At 43.2% G+C, this 15929-nt stretch overlaps 1 long non-coding RNA gene across 1 annotated transcript; it reads left to right on the top strand.

The window, feature by feature from the left end:
* Positions 1–84: 84 nt before the first annotated feature.
* Positions 85–10712, top strand: LOC116963391. Its single transcript, XR_004408142.2, has 3 exons — positions 85–456; positions 878–967; positions 9171–10712. It is a non-coding gene; the product is annotated as an uncharacterized LOC116963391 (long non-coding RNA).
* Positions 10713–15929: the final 5217 nt, after the last annotated feature.

Genomic DNA, 15929 nt, shown 5'->3' with positions numbered 1-15929 from the left:
AGGACCGGCAGCTCCAGCCCCTTTATCGGTGTGAGGCACTGCCCGGTTATCTCCTCCCCGCGGGCCCTGCCGCCCTATCGGCCCTCGCCAGGGCGGGTGCCCCGGCTGCCACCATCCCGCCCGCTGCCCCGGGGACGGGTCCCCCGTTTCACCCGGGGCGGGCGGTGGGGTCCCCGGGCTGCCCCCTCGGCTCCCCGACCCCTCTCCCTCTGCCCAGCTGGCTCCTGAGGCTGACGGTGCCCGCTCCCCGCTGGGGATAAACCGTCCCCGGTGGGAACAGCTCCCTCAGCCCCAGGGCTCCTTGGGGGGCGCGGCTGGAGCCGGCTGGCCCGTAGCAAGGGCAGCCCCCCGGACTTGGGGGGCCGTGACCACAGCCCCTTCCAGCCCCCCTCAGCTTCGGCGTTCTCCCCGTCCACCTCAAGTTGGGACCGGCTGATCTTTCGGCTTGAAGATGCGGTAACTGTCAGATGTTGAGGCTGTTGGCGCTTCGTGGCCCACCAGCAGCAGTTGAGCCCGGCGGGGTTGAGTCACGGGGACTGGCTATTTGCCACTGTTTGTAGAAGTCATTCCTTGGGCTTTCAATCAATCAGATGTTCCTTTCAAGAAAATATCATTAGTTATTTTGGCACCCTCCAGTCTTTGCTTTTATATCCTACCCAATTCTTCACTGTTCTCAGTATTTATTCAAGTAGTTGTGGCATGCAGGTCCTTTCTACCACACCTTCTTGTTCACCGACCTAATTTAAACACCGTACTTGAGGAAACAGGCCGTGGTAGACAAAGAGAAAAGGGTTTGAGATAAGTTTTGTAAGCAGTATTCTGTTATTCCTGAACAGTTTTCACAGAGACTAAATTCTACTTAAATTATTTTTTCCAGAATTCACTGTGGGGATTCGCTTTACAGAATATAGCTGTGCTGCATCCCTGTGGTCATCTGGCAAGTACTGCATTTGCACTGATCCTGATGGTGAGTACTGCACCTCTGGTGATTCCCCCATCTTCAGCAGCTTCAACTAAACCCCCTCTGCTACTGCTTGTGCAATTCCCTGCAAATGAAGCCTCTCTTGAGGAACACACAAGTTGTATCACAGCAACCCTGCTGTGGAGTGGGCAACAGTTTAAACTTTCTTAAATAGATCCCCTATCTGAAGCCCGGCACTCTCTTTATTCAGTCTGTAGGTGTGGCCGTGCCCTGGACCTGTTAGTTGGGGGTCCCCGGGTGGGATGCTGCTCTGCCCGGCCTCTGCCTGATTTCTCCCGGGTGCGCAGCCTTCTCACTTGCCTGCAAAATTTGTCAGCTGTGGGCTAATCCTGAGCTAGTTCAAGGTGCTGTTCAGGTCAGTCTGGAGACTGATCAGCTTTTTTATCTTACATTGAATCCCAAGGGCTGGGCTTTGGCCTTATCTCTGTTCTCGATTCTGCCTGCAAACCACATTACCTTAACTCATGGCAAACCTGTAGGCCGTCTTTCTTCCAGAGCAGTACTACAGTTCTTTGAAAAAGTGAAAAAGACCTCTCTGAGTACTTATAACCTCCTGTTGTGTGAAGGAGTTGCCACTCAATGACTGCTCAGCTCACTCACAGATGTTGGGTTTGGCTCGCTCTGAGGCTTCTAAGTCCTTTCCCCACCTTTTCCTGTTTCTCAGTTCACTGTCCCTCTGATTCCCCCTTCCAGAAGTACCCCCGAGGCAGAGCTAGTACATCCTACCTTTGTGTAAGCCAGGCAAAACCAGTCACCAGCCAGCAAGCACTTGCAAAGTTATCTTTAAAAACAGCTATAAAAATTGGTTGAAAGGCTACAGCATCACTGTGAAAATAGTTTATTTTCTCATTCTGCTGACACACTTTGCTTACACTGCTCTAAGGTTTGGGTACAATGGGGATTTGCTTACCTCCGTAACAACTATAGCAAACTCACATGTAAATTACTCAGATTGTGCTTTCCCCTAACCTGGCGGTAGCTGAATTTGTAAAGACCCCACAACTGTAATATTGGTTTAAATCCAGTCTATTTAATAATTGTGGTGTGGGTTTTTTTCAGCGACAGAATAAAATCTATATATTTTTTTCATTCTAGACTATGCTATTAATTGCTGCTATTTTTGAAGAAGGAAATGCATTGTGTTCAAAGTAACAAATCATCTTTATGCTGTTGAGTTTAAATATGGAATATTATTTCTCAAGTCCCAGTCCTCTACCACATATATTAATTTAATCTCTCTTGTTATCAGCCAGCTCTAGGTAGGTAGCTAGTCTGCAGTACTGCTTTTAGAAATTTGGAGTCTGTGAAATAATAGCAAGGAGTCTGTGGGAAGTAGCTAAAAGAAGCAAGTCTGGTTTTGTTAGAAATAAATTTTCTGTGCATGGCTGCAGACCACTAAAGGGATTTCCAAGTTGAAAAGCTTGAAAATCCCTGGTTAAGGGTTTAGACATTTAAGTTAAATAAATCACAAGAGTATTCAGCACATCATTTTTGAATTATGAAGCACACATTATATTGGGTTGTACTTCATGAGTGGTACTGCAGTTTAGAGTCTCTCAGGAATAAACAAAAATTGTCCTGAAACAAGCTCTGTTTGGGCGACATGAAAGCATTACAATGCAGCAGAATCTAGACAAAATATAATTATCAGACTATTGTCAGTATTAATTTGATTTTTCAAAACGATCAAGCATATTTTAAAACCAATTTCAAGACAATTTGATACTATCTTAAAAATGTCAAAAATCATCTGAAAAGCATAAATTTAGTTACTAAGCAGTTTACCATACAGTATTTACATAGATGACTAGATTTTCCTCTGTTGAGTAACCCTGCTCATTCAGTAAAACTATTCATAGAAGCTAAGATTATTTCTTTGCATAGTTTAGAAAGATCAAGTCATTAGCTGCTTCTGTTATAGTTACCTTTCTTTGTACATGTATCAGCATTGTAGAACTATAAAGCAGTGTGTTTTAGTTTGTTTTGTTCCCCAAAATGTATTGCACTTATAGGCAAAGACTAAACTTAAGTGTTTAAATCGGTAACACATATGATCTCTAAAATTCCGGTATTGTGAAAGTTTGTCAGTGTCTGATGACAAGAAGATTTAGCACTATAAAATAGTTGAAGATGTTCTAGTGTTAATGAAGGGGCCTTCTTCTAGCCAGCTCCTTGGGTAGGCCTTCTTTAAAGAGGCATAGTCAAACCACTTAGAGCTAGGAGATTAACTCCCAGCCAAGGTCAATGTAGCAAGGGATATACAGTCTCCTGAGATCTGATTAAGTACCACTGAGCTTATTTAGGCATGAGTGTTTTATAGAAAAACTGTGCTGTACCCATGAAACAGAAAAATGATGTGAGGAATGGGCTGAATTGCAAGATATGTCCTGCGTAGCATTTGAATGCTTCTGAATTTTGGAAGGCCTGAGCTCTGTAAATGGAACAGAGCTGGAATTTGTAGCAAACGCGCGGCTTTGAAACAGGCACTTTGAAAATATGCTCAGAATTAGGCGAACGTTTGAATGTGCTTGTATCTGAAATCTGAAACAGCAATGCTCAAGTGGAAAGAGATGATAGCCTTCATTCAGATTTTCTCTGGCTTCTGTTAGTGACTACTCATTTAAATAATTTTTATTAATTTGTGGGAAGCTTTTGTGACTGTGAAAGAGACTCTTCTGAGATCATAGTGCTCTGTCATGTACTAGCTAGGCATGGTGATGATAGAATTTTAAGGCTACAAATAATACTGAATGTCGTATTTTGACGTTCAAGTTTTGTCAGATAAAAGTGATTTCAATAATAGTTTCATAACATATATTTCTATAACGCCTTCCATTTCAACATGAAGATGCAGTTCCATGTACTACTTCTTTCCCTCCTTTCTTCTGTGGCAATGGTAACTAATGGACTTGATACTTGCCTTTGCTACTGGCTGTACAGCGACAGTTTTTAGGTCCACGGTGTAAATGGGCCCTACAACAATCAGCTGATCTGTGATGAGAATAGGCCCTTCTGTTGTGGGTTCTGCTTAGCTGCTTGTGCGCCACCAGGGCCAAACGCGACGAGCTGAACGGGGAATTGATCCTCGTTTCCAGCAGAACTGAAGGGTCCAAGAACGTCTTAATTTAGCACTGCTGCTGAGACAATCCTGAGGGGACTCATGGTCTAAGAATACCACACGCACGCATTTGACTTCCTATAATCTGAGATGTTCCTTGGGTATAATAGACATATGTTACAATTCACTTAAGTTTTAATGACTTAACTGGTTCATAATCCAGTATAAAACAGTTAAACTGAGAAGGTTCAGAATCATCTGAGGAAGAGATGATATCCTGTTACTCCCCTACTGTTAGTGTGTGACATTAATGTTATCAGTAGACCATAAGGTAAAGGGAAAATAATTATTAAAAAGATGAAATAATCTCAAAGTACAGAATTGTACTAGGTGTCTTCTGGCATTGGACAAATCTGGAGAAATTTTTCAATGTTTATTCATTTTGAATATATGAAATTGAGCAAGATTTCTGTGCCTACATTAGTTTTTAATTCAGTGGTATACAAAGAAGTCTTTATTTTGGATTCACCAGCAGGATGATTTAGGTTAGTGGGGGTCAAAGAAGAAGATGACCTTCTAAGAACAAAAATTGAAGTATTTGCATATTAAAGTATTTGCAGGTTTTAATAACTACTGGATAAGCAATAGCATTTTAAAGATTTCATGTGGCTATTTGATCAATCAAACCTCCTCTCCCCTTTAACAGTAACTAAGAGTGGTTTTGGTTACACTTGTCACCACAGTGTCTAATAATACTGGCACTGACATTCAGTGTGTCTCTTGTTCTAAAACAATGACTTCAGTTTTCCTTATTTAGTTTGGGTTGTTCCTGTTGAGCAGTGGTGGTGCAGTCAGCACTGCGAAAGAGAGAGACTCAGTCCTCAGTCCTAAAAAATTGCTGGCAAGCTTTAACCAAAAATCAGCAAGAAAGATTTACATGGGGGGTATAAATTAGTTTTAAGAATAACAGTGGAAGCAGCTGACTCCTTCTGAAAATCTGTTAGCACCCTGGCAATGGTGGGTTGAAGTTCTCTGTCCTCCCATCTTCTTCTACTTCATCCTTCCTTTTTTTCCATACCAGTAACCCTAAATACTGATCAGAAGAAAATAAAATATATTGCTATAATAAAGTATTCTGCTCTCATGCTCTGCCCAGAAAGCTGTGCAAAACCCTGGATGTTTCTGGGTTCGGGTTATGTGGTTGCCTATACAAGAGCACTTATTTTCCTACCTTCTACATTATGGAAGAATAAGAGAGAAAAGACCTTTCAAAATTCTTCATCAAAAATAATCTGGCATTCCAACAGTATTTAAATATAATAATTAACTTGTCTGCTCCTTGAGTTATTTTTGATAATTCTATATGTGAATACATATCTGACACAAGACTGCCTAATGTCTGTTTATCTTAATCCAATGGTATTAGGTATTCTTATTCTAATATCAAAATGTCTACATATGGAGTTAAATGAGATAGTCAATTAGGGTAATTCCATGGGCAGACTAGTTTTCTTGTAAGTGAAACTGTTCCATCTGCTCAACACCCAGATAATCAGAAAGAAACTGATAAGACAAATTGCTAAGTGACTCAGGCCAAAGGTACTGCTTAATGCTGTAATTGGATATGTTTGGAGTAGCATGAGCTGGTTTCTCCCCTGACTCAACCAGCTGAGCAGTCTCCCTTTTGCCAGCTACTTCCTGAGTAGGAACTGATTTATGCAGAGTCATCCTTTTCCTGCCCGTCTGTGTTAGCAAGTCTAGTGTACATGTCTTTGGGAAATGAAGCCCCACTTTCCTCTGCAGAAAGATTCCCAAATGCCGAATAGCCAAGTTGTATTTTTCAAGAAATAATAGCAGCTGCTGGTGGGTGTAAATAAATAAATAAAATAAAAAGGTGACACATACACAGAAGAAAAAGTTCATTATTTCTATCAAAATTCCTGCCATAGATCTCATCACTATTGAAAAACTAGCCTGTGCTGCCAGAACTTACTACTTCTCATCTCACTTGAATTGGTATAATAATGCCACTTTATTTTTCTTTATAAAGAATGTGTTCAAAGGCATGTTTATATCCCATTCATAGATGTGATGCTTATAGTCAAAGTTCAGGCCTACTTCTGTGTTCTTTATTACTTAGCACCCCCCCTTCTCTTTACCACAGAGCAGTTTACATGAAAGGTGACGAAGATTAGGATTTTAGGTGAGCATAGGAAACAAAGAGAGAACACATCTGTTACTATGTGCAGCAGTCAAGTTGTGTGTAGGTGTAGTGAAACAGCTTTTGGAACCATAAATGTAATCTTGATAGCACTTGCATGGAAACAGGGCTATTGTATGTTAATGAAAAGGGTATAATCAGCGTGAAGTGAAACCGGTGACTAATTTAAAAAACAAACTTCCTGTCTGTAGCATAAACCCTTTTGTAGAAAAATGCATTTTCTTCATTGACCCATGGCATTATAGCATGTTGCAGTATTAACTGCTGGCAGTAGCGTTCAGATACAGCAAGAAGATATATTTTGGGGGGTTCTCACTCTTTAATTTGTTTAATTCCTCCATCTCCTGACCAGGAGCAGAGTATGACAGAGTATTCTGTAAAATGGCAGCAAGGAATGAATACTTTCAACTGTGATCTTATCATATTTCGTAAGTGAAATGGGAGATTTTCAGAAGTCCTAGAGAAGCAGAAAGTGGTGTTTGCAGGTCACCAGGTTATGGTCTTCTCCCTTCTGTGAAGAATCACTGTAACAGTCTGTCTGTGAGCTCAGATTGGTGGTGTAAAATTGTGGTTGTAAGTACTGGTAGTTAAGATCTGGGAATTTTGCCCTAACTAATAATGAGAGAAACACATTCTCATTTTAGAAAATGAGAGTACATCTATGGAAGGAGATTTCCTAGATAAAACCAGGGCTGTATTCCATTCCTTTTTCACTGCCTGTAATTCCTGCAAACATCCTGGAGTGATGGGTGAGTCCATAGCCATTATGTAGGTAATGTGGAACTGGTGTGAGGAAGGGGCCTGTAGCGGGGAGAGACAAGTGAACCTGTTTCCCCTGTGTACCAGAACAGGAGAAATAAAAAATAGGTATTTTATTCATTAACAAGAAAATGTGATTTAAAGATAGTGAAACGGTATGAAAGGCTTTAATTTTTAAGGGTGTCTGTAGTTTTCAATGGACAGCATGGAATTCCCCTTTAGAATGTCATGTAATCAAAATAACTGTTGAACGGTGTTCTGTGGAACATTTTGATGAACCCTAATAGCAAATAAGAAATTAATAGCTGCTAGTACTTGCTTTCTTCTAGCTCAAATTATCATGACACATCTGTCAAGGTAAACTTTTTCCATTTCCTGACATTATTTCTCTTACTCCGTTTTAAAAACAGACTGGGCAATATATCTGCTTGTGGATTCAGATGGAGCACGAGATGACTTTTGGAGGCTGAAAATGTCTGCCTCCACAGTCTGCCCTGCGTCAGGAGCTGTATGACAGCTCCCGAGGCCGCCTCAGTGCAGAGCGAGCCAGCGTCGCCCAACAGCCCTTTGCCAGCCAGAGCTGAGAGAGCTAACCTTGCACTGAACTCCAAGGAGGTTGTCTACAGCTCCCTTTTTGTGCCAGCTTTCTTGAAGCCCCTAGCGTAGGTTCACTTGTAAGAGGAATGGAGGAAGCTGAACCTTAAATCACAGAAGGTGTTTGCAAAGTGAATGTATTTAAACCCAAAGACTCCTTTTTGCCACTTGGTACTATGTGCTGTGAACATTTACGTTGGCTACAAAGGGGAGGTGCCAAGTTAGGAACATTGACTGCAACAAACCAAGCTGAGTTATGGAAAAACTTCACTTATTCAGCCTCCAGGAATGTTTGTATAAATTCACGTCTTACCTGACAGATTGATAAGGATTAGCTGACTGACTGTTCTCTGTCCTGTGTTACCATTTTTTATGCTTTAGGCTCCTGAGCCAAATTGGTTAATACCGAAGGAGATGTAAAATAGCATTTCTCTGGTGGCAGTGGCTGTAAAAGAGAAGCTGCAGTTTTTGTCTCCAGGTTTAAAAAGGTTCACACAGCAATCAATGAACAGTCAAAGCTTTAAAACCAAATGCATGTACAGAGTAACCATCCAGGCCTTTTGCCTGCTTTTGTTTTTCTTTTGTGGCAAGAGCTGTGCAAGAGAAAATTGCCACACAAGCATGTTTTGCTCTCTCTCTGAATCTATCCCCACATGCATTTTTTCCGGAACGATGGTATTATTAGACTTGCAGAAGATCACCAAAAAATGCACCCATTTTTAGGCGCTTGGTCCAAACTTGTAAAAATTCACAGTATGACCCTCCAGGAAGCTGAATGTGTCTAGGTCTCACGTAGGCAGGCAAGCCACAGATCCCTCAGCCTCACCCGGATTGAGTCCTTAAGACTGCAAGAGAAAAGAAATTAAACTAGACAAGAGGAACGGCCTGCTCAATTGAGCTTTATTTTGTAATACGCAGGCAGACTGCAAGGTCAGCAAATCTCTGCAAGCGATGTGGCCATATGGGCAATGGCAGTTTATGAAACAACCGTGCCAGATTTGGCAGCCTTGATGATGACCACATGGCAGGTCAGCGAAAACCATTTCAGTGCCAGTTGGATAATTGCACTCTCCAGTCATCTGAGAAGAATATGTAAGACAAGATTTTGGAAAAGATGGCATCATTTCAGCTCTGAAACTTGCACTGTTCTTTATATAGCATATAGGCTTCTGATGCAACCAGCAGAGTTCTCTTGCTATGTCTTGAGTAATTGAAAACATTCAACTTTAAACATTGATTGTTATTCTTTATATGTGTGTAGACTTGCATTTGAGTATTTGGAAGGAATTTGGGGGCAAACGCATCGACAATGGAGATAAGGGTTTTTTGAAAGAAAAGCAAGACCCATGTTATGCTCAGACTGATAAGTTACTTGCAGACTCAATAGCCTTCAAATCTCTTGAAGTCCTCAACTTTAACAAGATGCCATGTTTTCTGATTGCTTTAAAAGGGCTGGTGCTTATAGCTTAGTTGTTTCTGGCTGGTCAAGGTTGGAGGGATCATTGTGGCTGACCACTGATTGTGTCACCGGCCTTAAATACTGTTTCATCTTGCAGGCCTTCAGCTGCTGGGCCAGATTAAGGTGAATGTGGGAGCAAACTGAGTCTTGCAACACCTGGCCTCTGCAGATAACCCCACCCAGCTTGACTTCAGGCCAAGTCACCGCACAAACAACCTCTCTTGTATTGACAGATGACCTCATGAGAATGAGCAGATAAGACAAAGTGATGTTGATGCTGCTTGATCTGTAAGCCATGTTCGATGTTGTCAGCCAGGGCAGTCAGGAATGCTGATGTGACCACAAGCCCCTGGAGAATTTTTTTGAAGGCTGGCTATCATCACGCCCCGTCACGACACTGGCTGCTCCCTCGGGGCTTCATCCCCCAGCCAGCTCTTGCCAGGCAGACTCCTTGCCCCAGCGGGGAAGCCCACTGCTCTGAGTTTTCTGCAGGCCTTTCTGCATACCAGAGTCTGTAACTGCAACAATAAATGTAAAATATTATCACTCACTGAATGTAGATGTATTTTTGTCACAAGCAGTTGCAGTAAGAAGACACCGCAGGAATACCAACGGCAGTTTATCAGTGTAACTGCCTCTGTTGGTGGCACTGTTCTGCTCGAAGTGCACCAGTAAAACACATCCTAAACTTGTCCTGTCACGTGAGAAAAATATATTGGAAGGGCCAGACTAAAAATTACTTCAAAGGTGAATTGACTCTGTTTGTAACCCGTCACTTCACACGGGTGAGGGACCTGCAGTAGGGTCGTGGAGACAGAACCCACAGTTCTTTGTCAGGTGGATTGTGCCTTACCTGGCAATCACATCTGAATGAGAGTAACATGGTATCAGGAGCTGATCCATAGTAACTGGGGAAAAAATACATTTTATTTACAAGAAGCATATTCCCCAGGATAGAATTGCATTCTACTTGTCTGTCCCACTTGCAAACAGGTAACAAGATATCTGGTCCTCGGATCTATTCCCATTGATCCTACTAATGCTTCTGTTCATTTTGGCTAGTTCTTGGTTGTTCGAGGTGAACTCTGAGGATCTCCTAGTATCAATGAAACAGATGTGCCATTTTAACACTAAGCAAAACAAAACGTCACCATGGTCAGAGAGTTTCAGTTTTCATCTGTACTTCAGGGCTTTTTGCTTGGTTTCACCCTATTAGTGAAGCCTGCAGGCCACTTCACTCTTCGAGCAGATCCTTTTTGTATAATGGTAAGCTAACAAAACTAGATACACCATTAAAGGTGACATACAAGGCATAAATGTCTGTCAGTTACCCAGTTTATCAAAATCACTTAAAATTCCAATTCTGTTCTTCAGTGCTGACAACCAACTTGATAGCATCAGCAAATTTTGCATTTGGACTCCTGGTTTTCAAGGCATTAGTACAGTACACACCGCATTGCAAATCTTGTGATACGTCTTTGCATTTTATGGCAGACTGTTAATAACTACGCTGCATACAAACAATAATATATCAAATTTGTTTTCTTACTGGAAACGGGAAGTGGGAAAAGCTTTTCTTCAGTCAGAAATGCATCAGATCCACTGGTTCCTGCTTTTAATGTATGGCCACTTCTTTGGACAAAAATGGAAACTGTGTACGCTGTGGTGCGGTTTGGCCACATTTACGTTTGGATTCACATAAGAAGTTTCTGAGCAGATTATTATCTTCTAGATGCTTTCACAGGCTGTTTAATGAAGCATTGTAGTATTCAGCCAGGTATGCTGACACTGAGGTGACTGACTAATGCAAATATATATGTCAGAGTCACTTTTGATTTCATCCTTAACTAGTACCTTGGTATCTGTCTTTGTACAGTAAACAACATATTTCATAGTTTACATCAGATTGAGTCCTTCTGTGACTATAAACAAATACATTCACAGGAACAGGAAAGTAAACTCTCTGGGACATTCATGATTGCAGTGACAAATCAATTCAGTATAGTCTTTTATTGTTGATTTTTGAAACTAAACTATCCAACACTGTAGCGTGTAGGACCTAAAGCAAGAAGAGTTTGGGGTCTGCACAGCCTGGAGAAGTGTTTGGAGGAGGGTTCAGGATCACTGGGATCTGGAAGGAATGTGCCTCTTCTCTGTGTCGTGAACTCACTCTGTACCGGTGTTGCTTAAAATAATGATTTTAAAGCTTCTTTTACTCTTCCTGATTAAAGGCTCTCATATGAAAAGACTTCCTTCACCCAGGAAGGACTGCTGTGGCAGGCTGTCAAAGAAGGGGTAAAAAAAAAAAATCATAATTTCCCACTTAGTTTCACTGTAGGTTAACTGGAAGCAGAAGCGCCTGCGATCCTGATTCCTCTGTGGCTGGTCGGGGCGCTCCCCGGCTGGCAGGGGGGTGTGGGGAAGGGCCCGATCCAGCTGTTCCCAGCATGGCTCAGCTGGCTGGGTAACTGGGTAAGGCAGAAGGACAACGGCTTCTAGGTAGTGCAGTTACCCGGGTTTAGCAAGAGTCAGCCGCGTTCGCTCTCTGTCAGCCAGATTCATACCTGGTACGTGTGCAGTCATGTCAGTACCTGGGCGCTGCGGTTAGTAGCCCATAAATACCACCCCAAAACCATGAGTCGTGCCCCCTGCGTAGGGCTGAATGCTGTTTCTGGGACTCCAGGAAGGGAAGGGGAGAGCACGTAATACCTGGGACATTTATACAGTGTGGTGCTGACTCAGGCTCGCTACAGCCAAATCTTACGATCTCCCTGACCAATAAACAAAATTAACCAGTAACAACAAAACTCCACGACTTAAAGAGCACAGAGTGGCCGTACACGTAAGACAGCTGAGCACCAAAGGTCCCGTCTGAGGAGGAGGAGACCGCTTGGAGCTGTAGGGGTTGGGCACCACCGCAGCAATGCAGTTAGCTGCTTCTGCGGTAACGAGCGTGGTGAGAATATCTCAGCACGCTGACAAACGCGTGCCCCCGGGCTCTGGGCAGCCTCACCTCTGTATGGAGATCCACCTCGGTTCCCCGCATGGAGCTAGCAGGCGCAGCCATGAAAAGATTGACATATGTTAATAAAATGATAAACCGAGTCTGCTTACCACTAGCACTGATAAAAGAGATGACTAGACACCATTGCAAAATCCAGCCATCCTCCAGGAGGCACGGTGCCGAGGGAAGGCGTTGCCGGCTGTGCTGCCTGCTGTGAGGTGGGGATGGGGTGCTTCCCCCCGCACCGGGCCACGCTCTGTGGGTCATCCCGCAGCCGCTGCTGCCTCCGCGCACTCTGGCGCTCTCTCCCTGCAAAGACCTGCTGCTGCTTTTAGCTGGATTTGTGGAGAAGGGCTGAAGTTGGGGCAAATTCCTCGCATCTTCTGTAGTTAGCAGGCACCATCAGGGAAGACAAAAGTGAAGTTGCGGCTTTAGTGACAAACATCCCTGATCTGAATGATTAAAAAAATGCTATCCAAATGACAAATTCATTAAGCGATAATTTTCTTCTTTTAGATGTAACACAGCCATTTATTCCTATCATCAGTAGAAACCTTATAGAAGCTCTAATTATAGGTAATTAACTTTTCTCTCTATTTTTTTTAAAAAACAAATTCCTAAAAACCTGTGATCTCAGAGAAACAAGCTTTGTTAGAAGGGGAGAGCTGAACGTGGAATCAAAGGCATCATCTATTCTCGCTAATGAATGTGCTCCACAGAAAATACACCCTGGGTTTTGCTTCACTTGAAAAAGAGCAGAGGCTCCGACCAGGAATATCCAGGATATTATGAACTTTACTGTTATATAGTGAATAAAACTGAATGGATTATTTCATAGTCATAGTTATAACGCACGAGGCACTTAGGAAGTCACACGGTAATGCTCTCAAATTCTTGATCTTCCAATCACTACAGGGACAAAGGTCATTTCATTTTTTTAATGGTATGGACTGTACTTAGTCTGTACCAGTAAGGGAATATTTTAAGGGAATTGATTGTAGTTCCTTGAGAAAGAAAAGCTGCGTGCTCTGAAGTTGTGTCTGGATGCAAATGCTTTTTTCACCGATGTGAAAATAAAAGCTTTGCAAAGAAACGGGTGAAAATAAATGCTGCATTTTCAATGCAGATGTTTTTGAAAGCAAAATTAAAGATGACACGAAGATGAAGAATGAAAGTTTGCAATCCTGGTGATCCTCAGCTTCATGGGTGAAACCAAATTTATGTCTGATCCTTCAGGTTATGAGATCTGCTAAGATTTCAGTTACAGAGATCAAGCAAATGCTTGTTGTAATGGTATTCCTAAACCGTGGGATAGGCAATATGGCTAAAGCCCTACTGTCAGTTACACAGCACGTTTACAACATTATATAAACCCCGTCTTGTCTTAGGAGAGCTGTTGTCTTCACGCTTTCCTGCCTCATCGTGTGTCCATCCTCACTCTGTTAAATCCAGTTTGGGCTGTAGGGTTCCCAGGACAGCGTGCCACAGACATGCCATGCCCCCCCATGCAGCGACCCCCGGAACTCCAGGTGCTTCTTTTGCAGGATATGGAACGCGAGGTGCTCACACGCGTCCCCCCGGGGATTCAGGACGGGGCAGCTGGCAGCCTGCAGCGCACCGCCCCGCTCTGCTCTGCTCAGCTGCTGCTCCTGCGCTCAGGGCGCTGGGCCGTGGGCAGAGGCAGCTACCGCTGCTGCCAGGGGAAGGGAACTGGCAACTCTAGCAAGGGCTCCGGAAGGCAGCCGCAGGCAGCAGCCTTTGAAATCACTCTGGTGCAAGTTCTTACAGCTCCCCTGGAGGCAAGAGGCTCTTAAAGTTTCCTTTAGAAAAGGTTATTTATCACTCTACAGCTAAACGCCCAAAGTATGTATTTTTCACTGCAAAGGAGTTCATGATATATTTCGAAGTCCTGCCTATATTAAAGAGTCAGCTGAAGTGACCCCCAGTTAATAGTGTATCAAACCTTCACCCGAAGAGCAGTTTCACTTGATTTAACTTACCCTTGCAAGCCTCGGAGCCCGCAAGCAGCCCACGCTTGGCTGATTCGCCTGTTAGTCAGGATGTGGCAGTGGCAGAGGCAATTTGGTCATTACCGGGGGACTGCAGGTCGCGGTTCGGGGATGAAGAGTGTTTCTCGAAGCTTCTCCTTTGCATGTCCTCAAAGATGAAAGAACAGATTGTGAAAAGGGAGTGAAAGTCATCTAGAACATTAAAAAAACCCCAATAAACTGTAGTGTTATCTCTTTATAGTAGATGTGCCATGAGTCTACAAATAGACAGGCTGTGTTCTTACTACTGTTACTTCATTTTTAAAATAACATATCGGTAGCAAAAGTAAAATTTCAAAGTAATGTTTAGCGTAGATAAAGACCAAACCACCATTCCCACTCCTACTTACCATATGTAAAAAGCCATTGCATGTTACAGCTATGCCAATAACTGAACTCATAGTACAATGAAATTCTGTAAATAGTATTTAAGCATTGACAGTATTTAAATATTTAACACACTGAGCCTGGTGTAAGTGCACTTTTTCAGCATTAGGGAATCTATTACTTAATTAATGTTTTATGGCAGTTTGCATATGTAAAGCACTGTACAAATGCTTAGTATGATTCAGTTGTCAGTATTTGAACATAAATTACGTTTCACGCAGGGCTTGGGATAAGAAATTCCATAACATTTGGCAAAATGGCTTATGCATTCCCAGTAATTTTACATAAAATCTATTCATAGTGTCCAATGACTGGAAACAATATATGTGATTCTTTTAGTTGAACTACTTAATTCAGCAGATAGCCACTGCTGCTTCATAGTTCATGGATGAGAATTTAAGAGAGCAGCTGAGGCATACATTTGAATTTGATCAATGACAAAGGAACCGTTTCAGAGGACAGAGGACACACTGTCCACTTAGCTCGTAGTGCAAAACAAAAAGCCGAAGTGACCACTTTCAGTGGAATGGTAAAGCGGGAGCCGGTCCTGCCCGGAGCACAGCCAGTCTCGTACGGAGTGAAGGCACGAGGGGGTGTGATAGATACATCAGTGCTTGAACATTCCTGCCAAATTCAAACTGCTGATAGTCATTTTTTCTGACACTCAGTCAAAGTGAGACGTGCTTCTGGTTTTGTTTTTCTTTCTTGCTTTTGATGATATCAGAGTCGTTAGGGCCTAATACTGCGCTCTTTGCTCATGCAAAATAAAAGCAGATAAACGGCTGAGACTTTCGAGAAGCGAGTTTGCAGGGTGCTGTGTGAAATGCTTGAGTGAGCTCTAGGCAGGTTTGAGTTTGGAGGGGACGCTGTCCCGGCAGCGTAATGCCTCTGTGCAGCAGGGGCCGAGGCGGGCGGCCGTGCCGCTCGGGCGCTCGCTCGCGCGGGGCCGGGACGCGCTGGGCTGCCCCTGAGCAGCTCTGCCCTGGGCTGCCCCGCCGCTGCGCACGGGGCTGGCCTGCTCTCCACACCCCAAGGGCAGCAGCCACCCCACAAAAACACCTCCGAAATCCCTGGGGTGGGGAGAGGCAGGAAAACTGCCGTGGACAGCCACTGTGGAGTGTGGCCTTAGCATAGCAATTACTGGTGAGAAACGGGTGATTGTGATCAAATAATTGCCTAATAGTGTCTACAACCGATTCATCTAAAGATTTCTAACAGCAGAAAATTTCTTTCTGCTGTTATTTTATGCAATAGTGTTAGTATTCACCGAAATAATGAAATACTTCTTTAAATGGCCTTTTTTTTCTCTGCACTATCTCAAGAGACTCGGTTGCAATGCTGTGGGATGTTTGCTCATCAGAAGATGACAGTTTGAGCTCAAGGAGGAAATTCTTGCGATACGCAGAGTAACAAAATG

The sequence above is a fragment of the Tyto alba genome, unplaced genomic scaffold (genome assembly GCF_018691265.1).
Source record: "Tyto alba isolate M040663 unplaced genomic scaffold, T.alba_DEE_v4.0 Super-Scaffold_10, whole genome shotgun sequence".
Taxonomy (NCBI): domain Eukaryota; kingdom Metazoa; phylum Chordata; class Aves; order Strigiformes; family Tytonidae; genus Tyto; species Tyto alba.
The sequence above is the reverse complement of the archived record's forward strand: the minus strand, read 5'-3'. Positions and strand labels throughout refer to the sequence as shown.